This window comes from Mirounga angustirostris, unplaced genomic scaffold (genome assembly GCF_029215605.1).
Source record: "Mirounga angustirostris isolate CCGP_5_RB_7025 unplaced genomic scaffold, mMirAng1.0.hap1 SCAF_4, whole genome shotgun sequence".
NCBI lineage: Eukaryota > Metazoa > Chordata > Mammalia > Carnivora > Phocidae > Mirounga > Mirounga angustirostris.
The window spans coordinates 179,265,081-179,283,920 of record NW_026991712.1 but is presented as its reverse complement, the minus strand read 5'-3'; the positions used below and the strand labels follow the sequence as shown (position 1 = coordinate 179,283,920).

The 18,840-nt window shown below is 48.2% G+C and overlaps 1 protein-coding gene across 2 annotated transcripts in view; it reads left to right on the top strand.

The window, feature by feature from the left end:
* Positions 1-299: 299 nt before the first annotated feature.
* TMEM51 (transmembrane protein 51) overlaps positions 300-18,840 on the top strand; it is a 57,419-nt gene continuing 38,878 nt past the window's right edge. The window contains exon 1 of one of the 2 annotated variants that reach the window (XM_045898647.3): positions 300-679. The gene's annotated coding sequence lies outside the window, so the exon portion shown is untranslated. The remainder of the gene's footprint in view (positions 680-18,840) is intronic. The other variant, XM_045898648.3, reaches the window with a different exon arrangement.

Genomic DNA, 18,840 nt, shown 5'->3' with positions numbered 1-18,840 from the left:
AGGTGGGTCCGCAGTGCTGTACCCGCCTACTCGCGCCTGAGTGGGGATTGGGGTATGCGGTGGGGTGGGGGGGTCTCCCAGCTCTACTTAACATTTAAATAACCTGGACTCCGGTCCCGAGTCACCGTCCCCCGTTCCACCCCCACTTCCACCTCCGCGGCCCGGGGGTAGGGATGTCTGGGCTCTGTTCCCTTCCCACATCCCTGTTTAGCCAACTCGGAGGGCGGGGTCGGGGGAGGACTTGGCCCAGCGTCCCCCCACCCGCTGGCAGCCCCCCCGCAATCCGACGCGAGAGAGTGGGTGCTTTCCCTCCGCAGCTCGGGTCCGCGCCCCAGTCCTGAGGGTGGCGCGGAGGGCCGGGAGGGAGGGTCGGCTGGTGGGCGGCGCCTCTCGGGGCTGGAGGCCGCTCCGGGCCGGCGCCGCCCTCTGTCTCTCGCCGTCCCTCCCTCCTGCCCGCCGGCGCTCCGAGGCCGAGCTTCCTGCGTCCCCATCCCGCTCCCGGAGCGGGCTGTGCGCCCTCTACGCCACCGCCTCCCTCGACCGAGACCCCCCCACGCCGCCGAACCTCCGGCCCCGGGATCATAGCGCTCCGAAGGAGGCAGCCCGGGGGGGACCGGGTCGGGGAGCCCCCGGTCCCCGGCCGCCCGACCGTGACCGTGCTGGACCCGCAGCCGCCCGGGTGAGTCTGCGCCGCCGCGCCTTCCGCCCCGCGGCGCCCCGCGGAGTGACTGTTGGCGGGGCCGGGGAGGGAGTCGAGGGCTGGCGGGGTCTGTTTGTCCGTCCGTCCGGGAGTTTCCTGTCCCGGGTCTGCGGCCGGGAGGACTCCGAACCGGCACCCACTGGAGCCGCGCCCCGCCAGTGCGGGACACCCCGCCTCCACGGCACCGCGCTGACCTCGGCCCGGGGAAGGCAGCCAGCCTCCGGGGCCCCCTGTTGGCGAGGACAGGCGCCATCCGCCAGGTGGGTTTCGAGCTCTCGGCCTCGACCAAGAGGCACCTTCCACCCATGCTTAGAGCAGAACTTCCCAGTAAGTCCCCGGAAACCACCCTGGCGCTGCCCAATTGATCCCCCTTCCCCCATCCCTAACTCTTTTCTGGAAACCGAGGCTTTGGGGGAATTTAGATTCGTGTGTGTGTTTTAACGTACCAGAGGCAAAAAAAAAAAAAAGGTGAGAAATCGGGCGTGAGCGAAGTGGGGTGAAACTCAGTTTCTTCACTGTGAAATGGGTATGATAACCTCCTGGGATGAGGTGGGGCACTCGTGCCTAGCACATAGCAAGTACTTAAAATCCAAATCAGATCTCTTGTCTGCTTCCCGATGGGAGGCGTGTGGCCTGGGACTGCCAAGTCTAATTGAAAGGGATGGTCACTTCTAGCAAGTAAGCTTTCCTAACCAAGGGGTGGGGGAAACAGGAAACCTGGATGTCCTTACGGTTCCCCAGCCCTGCCTGGGCCCTCCCTGGCCGGTAGCAGCCATGGGGCACCTGTGCACTCTCGGATGAGCTTGTGTGGCCGGGGCCAGATCCCTCCTAGCAGTGCGGGTGGTCCAGGCGCCGGGGTTCCCGGCGCCGCTGGAGCGGCGCGGGCGGGGCCTAGGTGGGCGGGGCCGGAGCCAGCCCAGGAGAGCTGCCGGAGAGGGGTTACCCTCTAGAGCTGGCTTTTGGCTTTCGTTGGACGTAGTGCTCTTGGAGTATGGCTTCTCTAGTGGAGGGTCGGCTCTGGGACCTGTGAGCGGCTTTCACACTTGGGAGACTCGTCACACAAGGATCTTGACCGAAGTTGATAGGAACGAACGGAATTGGGAAGGAGCCCCTTTCCCTCCAAATGCTTCCCTCCGCAGCTTGCCAGAGGTACTGCCCAGACTGGGACAAAAGGCAGAAGAGAGGAAGGGGAGGAGGCTGGTGGCGCATCTGTTTCTCACAGTGTTCTGTCCAGTGGTTGGATGATTAGGGCCTCCTGGGCATGAAGCAGGGCCAGGCCTGCCCCAGAGATGCAGAGCCTAGGGACCTCAAGAGCTCCCAGCCTAGTGAGTAGTAAATGACAAGAGTCGCTCAGAGGTGATATTACAGTCAGGCCCCAGCACTGCCTGGCTGTGTGACCCGCCTCACTGGCCCTCGGGTTTCCTCATCTGTACGATGGGAGTGATAACCTCCTAGGTGGGACCTTCATGCCTAGCAGGAAGTTCCTTTACAGGGCTTAAGGGAGAACAGGAGAGAGAAAATAACTCAGGCTGAGGTGTGCTGGGACGCCCTGCTAAGAAAAGGATGTTCGACTGTGCAACAGTGTATTGGAGTCCCTTGTGGAGGGGGAAGGAAGGGTGTCTGGGCAGATGGAACAGCGCAAGCAAAGGCACTGAGGTACAAAGGTACACGGGGTGGGGTGGGCCTAGGGGAGTGTGCTCAGGCAATGGCAGATGGGTTTGTGGGAAGGTGGGGAAAGTAAAAGGAATTGGAGGGTCTGGGATGGGGGCCAATCATTGCACGTGGGATTTTATCATGTGGACGTCTGGGAACCATTCAACAGATGTTGACTGAGTGCCTTCCATGGGCCAGGCACTGTTCTAGGTGCTCAGGATGGATCACTGAACAAGAAAGACAAAGAAACAAATCGCATTCAAGATCTTTAAGCAGGGGAGTCATCTGACCCTGTTTGATCTATGTGAGGAAGATAATTCTGTGTGGAAGTCGGATGAGAGTTTGGGGAGGACTGCTGGGAGAGAGGAGGCTGGTCTGCGGGCTGGGGGCAGTGGGGATGAAACGGGGGGCTAGAGTGGAGCCCCGCACAGGAGGCAGAGATTAACATGTGGTCTTCACACGTGACCACTGCTCAAGGGTGAAGTTTGTGGATTTGGTGTGAGGCCCAAACTGCCAGCCTGTCTTCCACCAGAGAGCGCGGGCGAGTGCCGGGGACCTTGGCAGGGCCCAAGCCCCTCCAGCTGTGGCCTTCCTGCTCCTAGACTCCAGAAGGCACAAAACCTAGGAGTTTCTATGTGAGGAATGGCAAAGCTGCAGGCAGAGCCAGGAGCCCATCTCCTGGGCAACCTGCGTCTTTTAGGGCTCCTGTTTTCCTGGGTCACGGTTCTGGTAAATGTTCTCTCCCTCCATGCGGCTGGCAGTAAACCTCTCAGGACCCTCAGGCTAGAAGAGGGGCTTTGGCTCTGGGCTTCTCTTCTCCCCATTCCAAATTGAGGTGGAATTCAAGGGACTGAGCAGAGTTTTCTCCCTAAGTGCTGAGAAAGTTCCAGAAGCTCAGATGTCTTCTGTTGGGGATGTGGTGAGGGGTCTGCTTCTGGCTCTTGGCTTTTGCTTTCAGTTTGTTCTGAAGCTTGGACGGGTCATTCTTGCAATTGATAGCTCTAAGAGTGTCCTCTGTGATGGAAGTCTCCCTTTGCTTGGAAGGGGACCACACTCTGTCTTTCACCAGGAGGACCCCAGAATGTCTTGGGTGGAGGGGACCACTCTCATTTGACAAATAAAACTCAGAGAGGAAAAGCGCACATAGCAAGTCAGCAGCAGAACTGGGACTGCCACCCACCCCCTGACCACTGTTCATTCTCCCAGGAGACTGGCCACGTTCAGGTCAGAGACTTGTTTTAGACCCCAGTTTAGTACAGGTTTGGTGGTTTCTCAGGACCTCTGTCTTGCTGGCCGCTTCATAGAGTCTTGTTCCTCCCCAGCCTGGACAGGTGGCCCAGCTTGGCCTGGCAACATTTTTGTTCTCCTCGCCTTGGATTGAGCCCTTGGTGCACTGGCTGGCCCTCCTGGGAGCTCTGGCCCCCCAAAGAAACAGGTCTTCCCTGCTTCAGGCCAGACTGCCCCAACACGCTGGCCAGAGGCAGCCCTGTGAGACTCTCTGCTGAGCTCTCCCCGACTAGCTGTGGCCTCAGACTCTTGACTCCTCCCTCCCCTTGGCCCCAACCCTTATCTCCTGAGGCTGGTTGGCCCTGCCTTCTATCCAGTGTTGTTTACTTGCGCTAAGCTGCCAACAGTCTCTTATTCTCTCTTGCCCTAGATTTATCAGACCTAGCAGCCCTTAAACCTGAATGCTGGTCCCTTTAGCTCTTAGAATTTTGGAGCCAGAGGGGACCTTAGCCGTCAGAACGTCTAATCTGCTTATTTTACAAATGGGGAACTGAGGCCCAGGGAAGGGAAGGCACTCACCTGAGTTCAGGGCTAGGACTAGACCCCATTTCCTGATTTCAGGGATGGTTCTTGAAAATAAACCAACACAATAAAACCAGAGGAGCCCACCCCCCCTCCCCCGAAGCCTCTGTCTCTCTACGCTCCACACGGGCAGGTGCTTTGGAGACGTCCACAGTGACCTATCCAGGAGGAGTACATGCTGAGGGACCCGGAAGACGAGGGGTGCACATCAAGGAGTATGTATCTTGACATTTTCAGGTCCTATCTGTTCAAACTGATATTAACGCCAGGGAGTAAGCTAGTGATTAACCGACCTTATTTGCTGCTCTTTATAATGTACCTCTGAATGGATCGGCATTTAAAGTTGTTTTCTCCCCCAGATCACCAAGGAAGTACATGCTCACTGTAGAAAACCTGGATGGGTTTTTTTGTTTGCTTGCTTGCTCTGCTATCTAATATCCTGGTTCATTGTCATAACATGTATTTTCCCTGTGTGACAGCACGGCAGTTCTAACCTGTCAATCTCACACACTTCTACCCTCTGATGGCTGGAAGGTTCTCAGGAAGCCAGCTTTTTGTGGTATGTCAGAATACTCCAGCCACCAAAAATCCTAGCACACTATGCAAATTATTCACCGTGTGGGACTTCAGGGGGCCATGTCTCGCACCACCATGGTGTTTGGGAAAGGGCTATGTTTACAAAAATCTGAAGCAAAGATCCGATTCTCAGTGAGCATCTTAGAAATGGAGGAGGTTAGGGGCGCCTGGGTGGCTCAGTTGGTTAAGCGACTGCCTTCGGCTCAGGTCATGATCCCGGAGTCCTGGGATCAAGTCCCGCATCGGGCTCCCTGCTCGGCAGGGAGTCTGCTTCATCCTCTGACGTTATCCCCTCTCATGTGTTCTCTCTCTCTCATTCTCTCTCTCTCAAATAAATAAATAAAATCTTAAAAAAAAAAAAAAAAAAGAAATGGAGGAGGTTAGCCATCTCGGTGGGATGGGTGTGATCCAAAGATTATAGGAGGGAAAGAGAAGTCTTCGTTTCCTCTGTGTTGGTTTTTAACCCAGCCAAGTGCTCCCACCACCCTGTTACCACCCCTTGCCCTGAATCTCCCCAGGATTAGGCACTGGGGTGGCAAGTGTGGGTCCCTAGGAAAATCAGGACTGTATTCCGCTTGCTTGTCTCCGAGCCCTGCATCTTGCACAGCAAGATGACTGTTTCGATGGCAAGCCAGAATTTGTTGCTTACTCAGGTGATCCAGGTTGGTAACTTCACCTTTGGGACAGGGTCACCTGGTGTCACCTCTCAGACTCTAAGATCACAGCTTCATTAATGCCATGTAAATTGTCTGTGCTAGAAGTGATCTCGGAGGGTCCCTTAGGCCAATGCCTATAGACTGTGGGCAGCAACTTTGTGGGTTTTAAAATCAGTTAAGTAGTTTTCCACTGGCTTTTAAAAAGTGAAATAGAAGAAAGCAGACTAGAAAACAAAATGCATCTCCTGTCGTGAGAAGCATTCTTTAGTAAAACTTTCATCTCAATTATCTGTATATGGGTATTCACTGAGTCACCAGATAACTATATTTCCATCTGCGTGGTAAGAACCTTGGGCAACCCTTGCTCCGGTCCATTGGGTTTCTTTTTAAATTGAGGTACAGTTAACATACAATATTATATGAGTTTCAGGTAGACAACATAGTGATTTTGACATTTGTATCCACTGCAAAATGATCAACACAGTAAGTCTAGTTACCATCTATCACCTGACAAAGTTATTACAATGTTATTGACTATATCCCTCACGCTGTACATTACATCCCATGACTTCTTTGTTTTATAACTGGAAGTTTGTACTTCTTCATCCCCTTCACCCATTTTGCCCCCACCAAGCCCTCTCCCCTCTAGCAGCCACCAATCTGGTCTCTGTATTCATGAGTCTACGGTTTTTGTTTAGTTTGTTTTGTTTTTTAGATTCCACATATTTGTGAAATCAGGTGGTATTTGTCTTTCTCTGTCTGATTTATTTCACTTTGCATAATATCTTCTAGGTCTATGCATGTTGCTGCAAATGGTAAGATTTCATTCTTTCTTATGGCTAGGTAGTATTTATTTATATATATAAATATTTATATCGCATCTTCTCTATTCACTCATTCATTGAAGTATACTTAGGTTGTTTCCATGTCTTGGCTGTTGTAAATAACACTGCAATGAACATAAGGGTGCATGTATGTTTTCAAATTAGTGTTTTTGTTTTCTTTGTATCAATACCCAGTAGTGAAATTGCTGGATCATAGGGTAGTTCTATTTTCAGTGTTTTGAGGAACTTCCACACTTTTTTCCACAGTGGCTGCACCAATTTACAATCCCACCAACCATGCACAAGGGTTCCCTTTCTTCTACATCCTTGCCAATGCATGTTATTTCTTATCTTTTTATAGCCATCCTGACAAGTGTGAGGTACTATCTCATTGTGGTTCTGATTTGCATTTCATGATGATGAGTGATGTTGAGCATCTTTTCATGTGTCCGTGGCCATCTGGATGTCTTCTTTGGAAAAATGTCTATTCAGATCATCTGCTTATTTTTTAATCAGATTCTTTGTGGGTTTCTTTTGTTATTGAGCTGTGTGAGTTCTTTATATATTTTGCATATTAACCCCTTATCAGATATATGACTTGCAAATGTCTTCTCCCATTCTGTAGGTTTTCTTTTCATTTTGTTGATGGCTTATTTTGCTGTGCAGAAGCTTTTTAGTTTGACGTAGTCCCAATTGTTTATTTTTGCTTTTGTTTTCCTTGCCTTTGGAGTCAGATCCAAAAAAACATCGCTAAGACCAGCGTCAGGGAGCTTACTGCTTCTGTTTTCTCCTAGGAGTTTTGTGGACTCAAGTCCTACATTTAAGTCTTCAATCCATTGTGAGTTAATTTTTGTGTATGGTGTAAACAGTCCGCTGTTTTTTATACTGTGATTCTGGGAAAGTTGGAATTCTTTGGACAGGTCCCAGAGGCATTCAGGGGGTTGAGGGGACAGAGCTGAGTAGTGGGAGGCAGGGCCAGCTGGAAGGAAGCTCTGTTTACAAATGTTCCAGATGTCAGGGGTGTGAAAGATTCCTTTAAGAAAGTTCTGTGGCTTGGGGCACCTGGGTGGCTCAGTCGTTAAGCCTCTGCCTTCAACTCAGGTCATGATCCCAGGGTCCTGGGATCGAGTCCCGCATCGGGCTCCCTGCTCTGCTGGAAGCCTGCTTCTCCCTCTCCCACTCCCCCTGCTTGTATTCCCTCTCTCGCTGTGTCTCTCTCTGTCAAATAAATAAATAAAATCTTTAAAAAAAAAAAAAGTTCTGTGGCTTTAAAAACAATACTAAACAGCAGGTTGGAAACCAGTGGCTTATCTATCCACCTCAATTCTTAGAAGAAGAAACAGAGGCCAGAAAACAGAGGGTCTGTACGGGGCAGGTGGGGTCTCCAGCCACACCCTCAAGGGTCTCTAAGTGTAGACCTCTGACACCTCTCCAAATGATGTGCCAAAGTCAGTATCAGACGGAGCTGTTGGCCTGAAACACGTTCACCATGCAGCCTGAGTCGCCCACAGGTTACACGTTCATGTACACCAGGAATTCATGTTTATCATAAAGCCCATAACTGTCATGCTCATGGCCCAGTTTATATTGCCATGGTGCACAAAACATTAATTTGTTCAGTGTCAGCATCTAAAACTCATTACAGGATTGGTAAGTCCATTTCGGCATTTCTTCTTTTCTTAATGTCGCCAGAGCTTCACTAATGGAAGCATCCTAGAGGTGATGGGCCCAAGGTCACCCAGCAAATCATGGCAGATCCAGGATGGGAACTCACCATGGTAGGTGAGTTCCTTTTTTTTTTTTTTTTTTAATATTGTGGCCTCATATGATGGACAGTTCTGGATGTCTCCAGAAGGTTCTGCTATTTCTTTGATTCAGGATATAGAACCAGGTGGCTCTAATTCTTGGTGAATTTTATGTCTTTGCCATTTTTTCCTCTCCACATCTGCTCTGGGAAAGAGAATTTACTTACCTTACCCTTGTTCTACATTTTCTGCACACCTACTGGCTGGGCGTCTACAGGGATACCTCATTTCATTGCGCTTTGTAGAGACTGTGTATATTACAAATTGAAGGTTTGTGTCAACCCTGTGTCCAGCAAGTCTCTTGGTGCTATTTTTCCAACAGTATTGGCTCACTTCCTATCTCTGTGTCACATTTTGGTAATTCTCACAATATTTCAAACTTCTTCATTATTATTATATTTTGTGTGGTGATCTGTGATCACCGATCACGACTTGCCGAAAGCTCAGACGATGGTTAGCATTTTTTAGCAATTACGTATTTCGCAATTAAGGCATGTACATTGTTTTTTTCAGCCGTAAACACACTTTGGGACCCTAAATATTACGTCTTCATTAGCTGCAGTTTGGATGGTAGCAATTACATAGCGGAGTTGTCCTTGGGTCATTGTGTTCAACCAGTGACAGGTGCAGATTCTACTGTGGTGGTGGGAGGCGTTATCTTTGGCTCACCACAAGCCGTGGCTTTTAAGAAATGTACTGGGATGTTCTGTGTGCCAGTGGAGAACTAGAGGGCTGGCTGGATGTAAAGGCACCATTGCAGTTCAGTTGACAGGGATGACGAAGCCCAGGAGCGGGAAGAGGAAATTTCTTTCAGACCTGGAGTGTCAAGGGCAGGCTTTCAGAAAACTGAATCTATGCTGAAATCTGAAGGGGGGCAGAAGGTTGGCAGCAGAAGAGGTTAATTGACATGGGCTGATACTAGATGTGAAGGGTGGGATGGGAAAAACCTTTTATACAATTTCTTCTTAAGAGTCATTTTGGAAGTGAGACTCATTCATTCAACTGGTATTTATTGAGTTTTCTTTCTACAGGCCAGGTATTCTGGGTTTGGGGGGGACATGGTCCATAAGAGAGACATGGTCCTTGCTCTCGTAGAGCTGACACCTTATTGGGGCAGAGTGAGGAATCAATAAATTAGGACACAAATAAGTGAAGTAACCAACAATCATATACTCACAGAACTAAAATCTTTACCACTCCCTCAACTGCCTGCTAAGGATCAAGGCTAAGCTAAAACCCTTAGCTTTCAAAGTCTAAAGACTGGACTCTCCTAAATACTGGACTCTTTAGAGTACAGACTCAGTTTACCTTTCCAGACCCTTTGCTGCTGCCCCGCCCCCTCCCCCCAACCAACGGATGAGTTGTAAGGAACCAGAACCACTTTCCACCTCCGCCTCCCTCCTACACCCCCACCCATAGCCATGAACTGTGATGGTTTTTCTCTTTCTATTCCTTCTGCTTTTCTGCCTAGACCATTCTCTGTCCTAGACAAAACTCTTAAAAAAACAAACACACCCAAACTCTATTTATCTTGGAATAATTTTAGATTTATAGAAAAGTTGCAGAAATAATAGCTTTCTTATATCCTTCACTCAGCTTCCCCTGATGTTAGCATCTTACCTAACATGGCGTTTGCAACAAAGCTGAGAAATTCATGTTATTACTTACAAAATGGCAGACTTTATTTGGATGTCACCAGGTTATTTTGTTGTTGTTTCCGCCCTGTGATCCATTCCAAGACGCCACAGGGCATTCAGTTGTCCTGTCTTCTTCGTCTCTCCCGGTCTATCCCAGTGTCTTAACGTTTCCTTGAATTTTGTGACCTTGAAAGCTTTGAAGAGTACTTGTCAGTATTCTCTAGAACGCCCCTTACTTTGGGTTAATGTCATCTCATGATTAGACTGGGATTTGGGGTTCGGGGAAAGAATGCAACAGAGGTGAAGTATCCTTATCATTGCATCACATCAGGATTTACACGATATATAGCAACATGACTCACCAATGATGCTGATCTTGATCATTTGGTTAAAAGTGGTGTCTGCAAGACTTCTCCACTGTAGAATTACTACAGCCCCTTTTTGGAGGGGGCTTTTATAGGGTGATAGTAAAAGGTAACATTATAAAAGAAATAACTGAAAATGATTGATAGATTAGGCTCCTAAAATTAAAAAACTTCAATACAGCAAATGATAAACTAGGGCAACATTTGCAACACATGGCAGACAAGGGGCTGTTTTCCGAATACATACCGAGCTTTTCCAGTTAGTAAGGAAAAGTCAAATGCCCTCAAGAAATGGAATAAACAAAAAACAAAACAAAAACAAAAAGGAGTTGGAACTAAGAAGAGATGCTGTTGGTCAACAAGCATGTGGGGAGAAAAGAAAAAGAAACAACCAAGAAATGTAACAATGATATACCAATATTATCTAATTTATTGTCCCTATTCAAGAGTCCCCACAATATCAGGGTCCACATTGGGATCACCCATTGATTTTATTTTTCTTAAGTTTTTATTTAAATTTCGGGTAGTTAACCTAGAGTGTAATAGTAGTTTCAGGTGTACAATATAGTGGTTGAGCACTTCCATTCAACACCCAGTGCTCATTACAACAAGTGCCCTCCTTACTCCCCTGGGCCACCCATTGATTTTAGTCTCCTTTAATCCAAGATAGTCCCCAAACCTTCTTTGGTCTTCCACGGCATTGACATTTTTGAAGAGATGGAGCCAATGTCTTAATTGCTTTGCTTCTCCTCTCATGACTGGATGAGTTCTAAACTTTTATGGCAAGACATTCTCATATGCGCTGTGGGATAGTTGTCTTGTATCCCATCAGAAAGCACAGCAGGTCAGAGTTCAAGAAAGAAGGAGGAGGAGGAGGAGGAGGGGGCAGAGAAGGAGGAGAAGAAGAAATGTCCTTAGGCAATAAGCATGTGGGAAAAAACCCCAACATTCACCCCCCATCATATTAAAGAAAATGCCACTTAAAACAATACCATCTTTCACATATGAAATCTTTAATGTTTTGAATGTTTCAAACTTTTAAGTTAAAAAAAGAAGGCTGATCCTTCACAAGCTCATGGTGGGGCCAAGGACAGTCCGAAATGCATGTCAAAGCTTTAAAAAAAACACAGCAGTTTCAATACCAAGAATTTATCTAGAGGAAACACAATTGTGTAAGGAGTTAGTTTCAATACTGTTATTTTTTTTTAATAGCAATAAAATTAGAAACCAACGATGTATCTGGAGTAGGGGATTGGTTAGTTATGTAAATTATGAGTCTTCCACGTACTGGAATATTCCTCAGCCACTAAAAGTTATGGTTTAGAGGAATACTGGTGCTGTGCAAAATTGTTATGGATCAACATTTTAAAAGTTAGGGCACCAAGCCACGTTGCAGTAAGATCTCATTTTTGTAAAAAAAGAAAAAAGAAAAAGTATGTTTGTTTACAAAACACACAAGAAAGCCTGAACACCATCATAGGTATTATCAGTAGTTAGGGATGGTGGGGTAATCGGTGATTTTCATTTCCTTTCTGCTAATCTAGATTCATTAATGTTTGCTTAATTAAGAAGCATTGTTTTTATAATAAGAGAAAAATGTTGTTGTTGTTTTTTTAAAATCTCCTAGGGTTGTAGTGGATTCCCCCAAGGATGACTGCTAGTTAAGGTGCTTGTGAGCTGTTGAGGGCTTGCGTTAGATCAGCCCCTAGTCCAGGTGGTTCTTTTATGATTTTAACTTTGAGCATCTGGTTCTCCCTTCCCAGACTTAAAAAGCTGAGAAGGGGAGCATGGTGAAAATACAGTAGCACACTCGCCTGCACCTGTGAAAACCACCTGTTCTAGGCTGTTTCTGTCTCCCCCAAATTCGTATGTTGAAGCCCTACTCCCAATGTGATGGGATTAGAAGGCAGGGCCTTGGGCAGTAATTAGGTTTAGATGAGGTCCTGAGAGTGAGTCTATCCTGATGGGATTCGTTCCCTTAAGAGCAGAGGAGGAGAGAGAGATCACCCTGGAGGGGCCCAGGAGAGGCCCCAGGAGAACCCAGCCAGAAGGCCACCATCTACAAGCCAGGAGGCGGGCCCTCCCTGGACACCAGATCTACCGGCACCCTGACCTTGGACTTCCAGCCTCTGGAACTGGGCGGAGTCAATGTCTGTTGATTAAGCTGCCCGGTCTGTGATGGTTGTTTCAGCAGCCTGAGCTAAGACACCACCCTCCCAGCACTCTGTCATTTATGTCATTATGTCACATACATCCTTCTAAATTTACAAACAGTAAAATTCACCCTTTCTCATGTGTAGTTCTGTGGTTTTGATAAACGCATACCGTTGTGTAACCGCCACCACAATCAAGAGATAGAAAAGTTTCATTAGCCCCCCAAAATTCCCTCGTGCTGCCCCTTTGTTGCCAGCCCCTTCCCTCCCCCTGGTCCTCAGCAACCACTGGTGTTGGCCGTCCTCAGAGTTTTCCCTTTGCCAGGACGTCATACAAATAGAATCAGACATTATGAAGCCCTTTGGAGTCTGGCTGCTTCTACTCAGCATCCCGCTTTGAGATTCTTCCATATCGTATTGCTCCATTGCATGGGTAAATCCGTTTATCCCTTCACCTGTTGTAGAATATGTGGATTGTGTCTAATTTCTAGTTCCGGGGCGATCATGACTAAGGTCACTATGAACAGTCATGTGCAGGTTGGAGTATGAACACACACGGTTTTCTTTTCTCTTGAGGAAACACCTAGGAGTGGATTTTTTTTTAAAGATTTTATTTATTTATTTATTTGAGAGAGAGAGAGAGAGAGACAGCATGAGAGGGGATAGGGTCAGAGGGAGAAGCAGGCTCCCCGCTGAGCCGGGAGCCCGATGCGGGACTCGATCCCAGGACTCCAGGATCATGACCTGAGCTGAAGGCAGTTGCTCAACCGACTGAGCCACCCAGGCGCCCGGAGTGGATTTTTTTTTTTAATTTTGTTTGTTAATCACCACATCACATCATTAGTTTTTTTGTTTTGTTTTGTTTTTTTCAAGATTTTATTTATTTATTTGAGACAGAGAGAATGAGAGAGACAGAGAGCACATGAGGGGGGGAGGGTCAGAGGGAGAAGCAGGCTCCCTGCCAAGCAGGGAGCCCGATGCGGGACTCGATCCCGGGACTCCAGGATCATGACCTGAGCCGAGGGCAGTCGCTCAACCAACTGAGCCACCCAGGCGCCCCACATCATTAGTTTTTGATGTAGTGTTCCATGATTCATTGTTTGCGTATAACACCCAGTGCTCCGTGCAGAACGTGCCCTCCTTAATACCCATCACCGGGCTAACCCATCCTCCCACCCCCCTCCCCTCTAGAACCCTCAGTTTGTTTTTCAGAGTCCATCCTCTCTCATGGTTCCTCTAGGAGTGGATCTTTACATGAAGTGGCCAAACTTGAATGTGTCATGCTGAGGATCCAGGGAGGGGAGGGTGGGTGGGAGGAGTATACTCTTGCTGAGCACCTACTGTGTGCCTCCCACAGCACCAGGAGCTTCGTGCGCATGGCCTCACGTGGTCGTCAGCACAGCCGAGGAAATAACAAGCTCCGGCTACCCCTTGACCCACAGAACAGGCAATGACATACATTTCAAACCAATTAACGCAGAGTTACTGTCTTTGAACTTGGAGAGGGTTTGCGGTGGCAGACTGTTGAGCCTCCACCGAATGTCTTCCCTCCACATTCCAACTTTGTTCTAGCATTTACTATCTTCACTAGAGAGTAATGGCTCAAAGTCGATTAGGTTGAGGGCTCTCTCCCTGAACTTCCATAAGAAGGTTCTTCCCAGTTCCGACTGCCGGCACCACTCGGTGTATGGACCTAATGAAATATGAATCACCACCTGCCTCAACTTGGAACTTTAATGACCGATGTTGAACACCCAGAAGAAACAGAGTCACACCACCCCCGCCCCCTTGACGTTTTGCCTTTCCCCATCCCATGTGGGTCCTACTCCGCCAGCAAGTCAGTTGACCTTTTCTGCATTGGTGATCTGCCCCTTCCCCATGTCACAGCAAAGACGGTCACAGTGGGTTGTGTCTAGTTCTTAACTTAAATAACTTTTTCTCAACTCTTTTTGTTTCATTAGAAAAAAAATGTTACCCGTGGTGAACATTTTTAAAAATCACACACTGTATAAAGGGATATCCAATGAAAAAATACAAATCTCCCTTTCATCTCAGACCCCCAGTCTCGTTCCTCAGAGATAGCCACGGCTCACCGTTTCTTGTTTAGGCTTCCAGAAATGTTCTGTGTGGATAAGGTGCTTTTAAATGCTGCTTTTCGATGTTCAAGTGTTATAGTTGTCCAGTCGTTCCGAAATTGTTGGGTACTTTTAAACTCGTAATCACTCATATCGGGGTCCTCGGATTGCCTTTGAGGACCCACAACCCACCTGAAATTTTATGGCAAACTTCCATCTCTGCGTTTTTCGGTGGAGGGTCAGTAGCTTTCATCAGGGGTCTGTGCACACACACCCCGCCCACATGCACACCCCCCCCACACACACACAGGAAGAAACATGGCTTACACAAAAAGGCATGGCGGGCGGGTATGAGAAAAGCAACCTTTTACTGACAAAAAGTAGTTACATGTGTAATCAGCTGGGGGTGCAAGTTCCGAATTTATGGATCACTGGTCCCTAGTTCTGTGGTTGGAAGCCAATGGAGCCATTGAACAGTTTTGTCCCGGGCTAAGGGGAACCGTGCCTGGCTGAGCCAACAGCCATGAAGTTCACCGAGCTCTTCAGCCCTGGGTATTTCTACTGAGTCATTGCCTGTGGGGAAGTGTGTTGGCAGCTTTAGAACACAGGCATGCTCTTGCCCGGGATGGAGTTACCCATTCACTGGGAACTTCTCACAGAGAGGAGGAGACAAACCTGCTTCTGACAAGAGGATTTCCGGCTGAAAAACATTCAAAAAGATTTTAGGGAAATTCCTGAGAGCCAAAGCCATATCTGGTTGGTGTTGAAAGTCATGAACGTGTGGGGAAATGTCCTTCATGGGGTCAATATTCTTGATGGGGTGGAGGGTACGGAACAACCAGGCTCCCCATATCCTTGTTTTGGGGTGGCCCTGGAGGAGGAGACCGATCCTGGCTGGACGGATGGAGAGAGGGTCTGACCTTACAAGGTAGTTCCCGTGTTGGTTTAAATGCACATCGCATTTTGTGTATATTAACTCATAACTCATTGATCCTCATAACAGTTCAATGACATGGGGAAACTGAGGCAGGAGTATGCTAGCTACTGTGCAAACAGCCCCACATCTCAAGGGCCCAAGACAATTAGGTCACAGTGTCACCTGCTGGGTGGGGAAGGTGTGGAGTCTTTGCTCCACAAGGTCCTTCAGGGACCCAGGCTTCTTCTGTCTTCAGCACTTGGTTTCCAAGGGCTTGGTGAGCTAATAACACCAACCACTAGTTGTAGAGAGGTTTTAAGTCCTGGTAGTCTGGTTCCAGAGTCTGTATTCTTAACCACTACATCATAGTAAGAAATGATAGCCCTGGCTTTTAGCTAGATTTACGTGGTGTGTCACCTCAGAACTGGAGGGAGGGAGAATACGAGGCGTTCTGGAGAACATTGGCGCCTCATTGCCAATGCCAGTCCTAAGGACTGAGCTGGGTAAATGTCATGGACATTTTTACCTCATCTTCTGCACATAAACATGAAAGCCTTTCCCCCCAAAAGTTTGCACCTGAAATACATGTGCGTCAGCTTCGTTGCTGCCTGGCACACGGGTCTTTCCGCCACAGACATCATCCGTGCTGTGACTGCCCCGTATTGCTGCTTGTTGTAGGGAGGAGGTTTTGCTAAATTTCAGCACCCTGATTAAAACCTTTTTCCCCAGTTGAAGTGTCTTCTTGTGGAAACAACCCAAATGTCCAACATAAAAGCCCAGACAATAGACTGTGGTACATCCACACAAGGGAATGCCACACGGCCGTTAAACATGGCGGTGATGGAGACCTTGAGAGACCTCGAAAGACAATTCTAATCTCCCATCCAAGTGCTAACCAGGCCCGACCCTGCTTAGCTCCCGAGATCAGACGAGATCGGACGCGTTCAGGGTGGTATGGCCGTAGACGAGACAATTCTAATCTCTTAATGTGAAAAAGCAGATTTTGAAAGCAGTCCGCTTTTTTCATTTTAAAAAGGATACAAAGAATTTAAGATTTTGAATATTTACTATTTCTAAAGTTCCTATAGAGAACCACGTATGGCTTTGTATTAAAGTTACAGATTTCAAAATTTAAGTGCTGGCCCTAAGGACTGGACTGACTTGGGTAATTGCTGAATGTCTCCTAATGGGGAAGAGAGTTGTAGGATTTAGTGAGGATTAAATGAGCTATGGGTAAAAAGTACACATGGTAGATACTCAGTACATTTTTAGATGCTGTTATTGTCATAACTGCTTTTAAAAAACCTTCCATTCTGACAAGCCCACTCCAAATCCAAATGAACCATTTCCAGTAGTGGGAGGTGGGGGCTTTATTGCAACAGGCCTGGGGTTGTGGACCTGTGAGGAGGCCAGTGTGCACCCCTGACGTCCCTCTGGCCTCTGCTGTAGGGCAGGGTAGAGCTGAGTGACTGAGCTGCTGCTTTTAAGTGTTGCCCAAGGGGGCACCTGGGTGGCTCAGTTCGTTAAGCAACTGCCTTCAGTTCAGGTCATGATCCCAGTGTCCTGGGATCGAGTCCCGCATCGGGCTCCTTGCTCAGTGGGGAACCAGCTTCTCCTTCTGCGTGCCGCTCCCCCTGCTTGTGCTCGCTCTCTCTCGCTCTCTCTCGCTCTCTCTCTCTCTCTGACAAATAAATAAAATCTTTAAGAGAAAAAAAAATGTGTCGGCCAAGGGGCGCTCTGGCTGATGTCCGGTTTCTGTCCGCTGCACAGAGAAATAACTCAGGTTCTGAGTCAGACTACCTGGATTCCACATCGATTAAATAGAATTTAATGCCACCACCGTAGGGTGGGGGTGAGGATGAAGTGGTCCTAAGCTTGCGGAGCCTTAGCACAATGTCTCAGGAATTGCCAGTGCTCACAGACAGGTTAGGCCTCAGAAATCCATATGACATAGTTACATTAATAATACAACATATTTTACACTGTTATAGTTCCAGAATCTTTTCATCATCCTAGACAGAAATGGAGGAAGGCTTTTTAAATGCCTATAGGAGTGGTTCTTAAATTTCGGCACGTGTTAGAAGCTGCCCCAGAATTTCTCATCCAGTAGGTCTGGAGGGTTGGGGCCCAAGAACTTGCCTTTCTGACCGGCTCCCAGTGGTGCTGATGCTGTCGGTCCGAGACCACACTTGGAAAACCACTGCCTAAGATTGCAAGGTCTGCAGGAAAGGGCGGATGATGACCTCATTCAGGCTGAACCCGAGGAGCTGGGGACTGCAACCAATGGAATTTATGATAAGAATTAGATCTTTCCCAGTTATGGGGGGGGGGGAGCAGAAGTGAAGATGAAACAGGAACTGAGGGACCAGGGTGTCCAGCCACCAAGGTGAGACCACAGGGAGGCTAGTGGAGAAGCCCGTGGGCAGCTATGGCCTGGTGGGTGCCCAGCCAGGTGTCCGGCGGCAGGCCTGGGGACACTGTGGGTCAGCAGGACCAGCAGTCAGAGAGAAGAGCTGGACACAGATCAGGCAGCAGGACGGGCTCAAACCTGCTGGGCCCCACAGGGCCTGTCCATCACTGCATCTACCTCAAGAGCCTAATGGCTGGCTACTTCTTCACTTCCAGCTTCCAGATTTCCCACAGACTCCTCTTTGGGCCAATTCTAACCTAGAGCCAATAGGAAGGAGGATTCTGGGGAAAGCAATTCCGGCTTCACCAAATTGACACAGCATAAGCTACCCTAACAGATCAGTCAATTCCTGCCATGGAGCTGCCTCCCTGAGCCCATGGGTGCTTTGGGGGGCCTGGCTGGGGGTTCTCCAGCTCTCCCAGCAGGACCTTCTGTCTGGCACAGATGTGGCCAGCGATCCCCAGCGATCCTTTGCTCAGAGCATCAATCAGCTGGATTCGAACCTGTTAGGGAACTTACAAAAAACAGATTCCCAGGCCCTAGCCCAGGCCTCCGACAGCAGGACCCGGGAATCTAGATTTTTCACTTGCTCTGAAACTGATTCAGACATCCAGCCAAGTTTGGGACTCCTGACATGTGGAGCAGAAAGGAGACTCTGGGGCCAGGCAGACATGAGTTTGAATTCTGGTTCTATAAGTATTAGCTTTGTGATCTTGGGCAAGCAGCTAACCCTTTCTGATGTGAGACTGTTGACTCATCTGTAAAATGGGCATAATGCCTGCCTTCCTCGTGGAGGGTCGTGGGGACTGAATGACAGAATGTATCACAAACTTCTGGCACGTGAATATTATGGTGCTTAATACAGTTAATAACTGTGCATATACACGTCCAGGGGTGTGTCAGATGGGCCCAGAGTCTTCTCTTTCTTCTTAGGAATCTGGGCCTTCACCTGGCCATATTCTTACACAGATTGTTTTCCTGACATCATGAAAACCAGACTTGCTTTTCCTGTGTCTCTATTCATACTCCAGGCATTGTTTCATATAAAGATCAGTTGCTTCAATCTTGAAAAAGAAGAACAAAACTGGAGGTTTCACACTCCCAAATATCAAGATATGCTATGGCACAGAGAGCCCAGAAATACACCCACACTTTTATGTTCAATCTATGACAAAGGCAGCAAGAATGTACAATGGGGAAAAAAGATGGTCCCTCCAATGAATGATGTTGGGAAAACTGGACAGCTACGTGCAAAAGAATG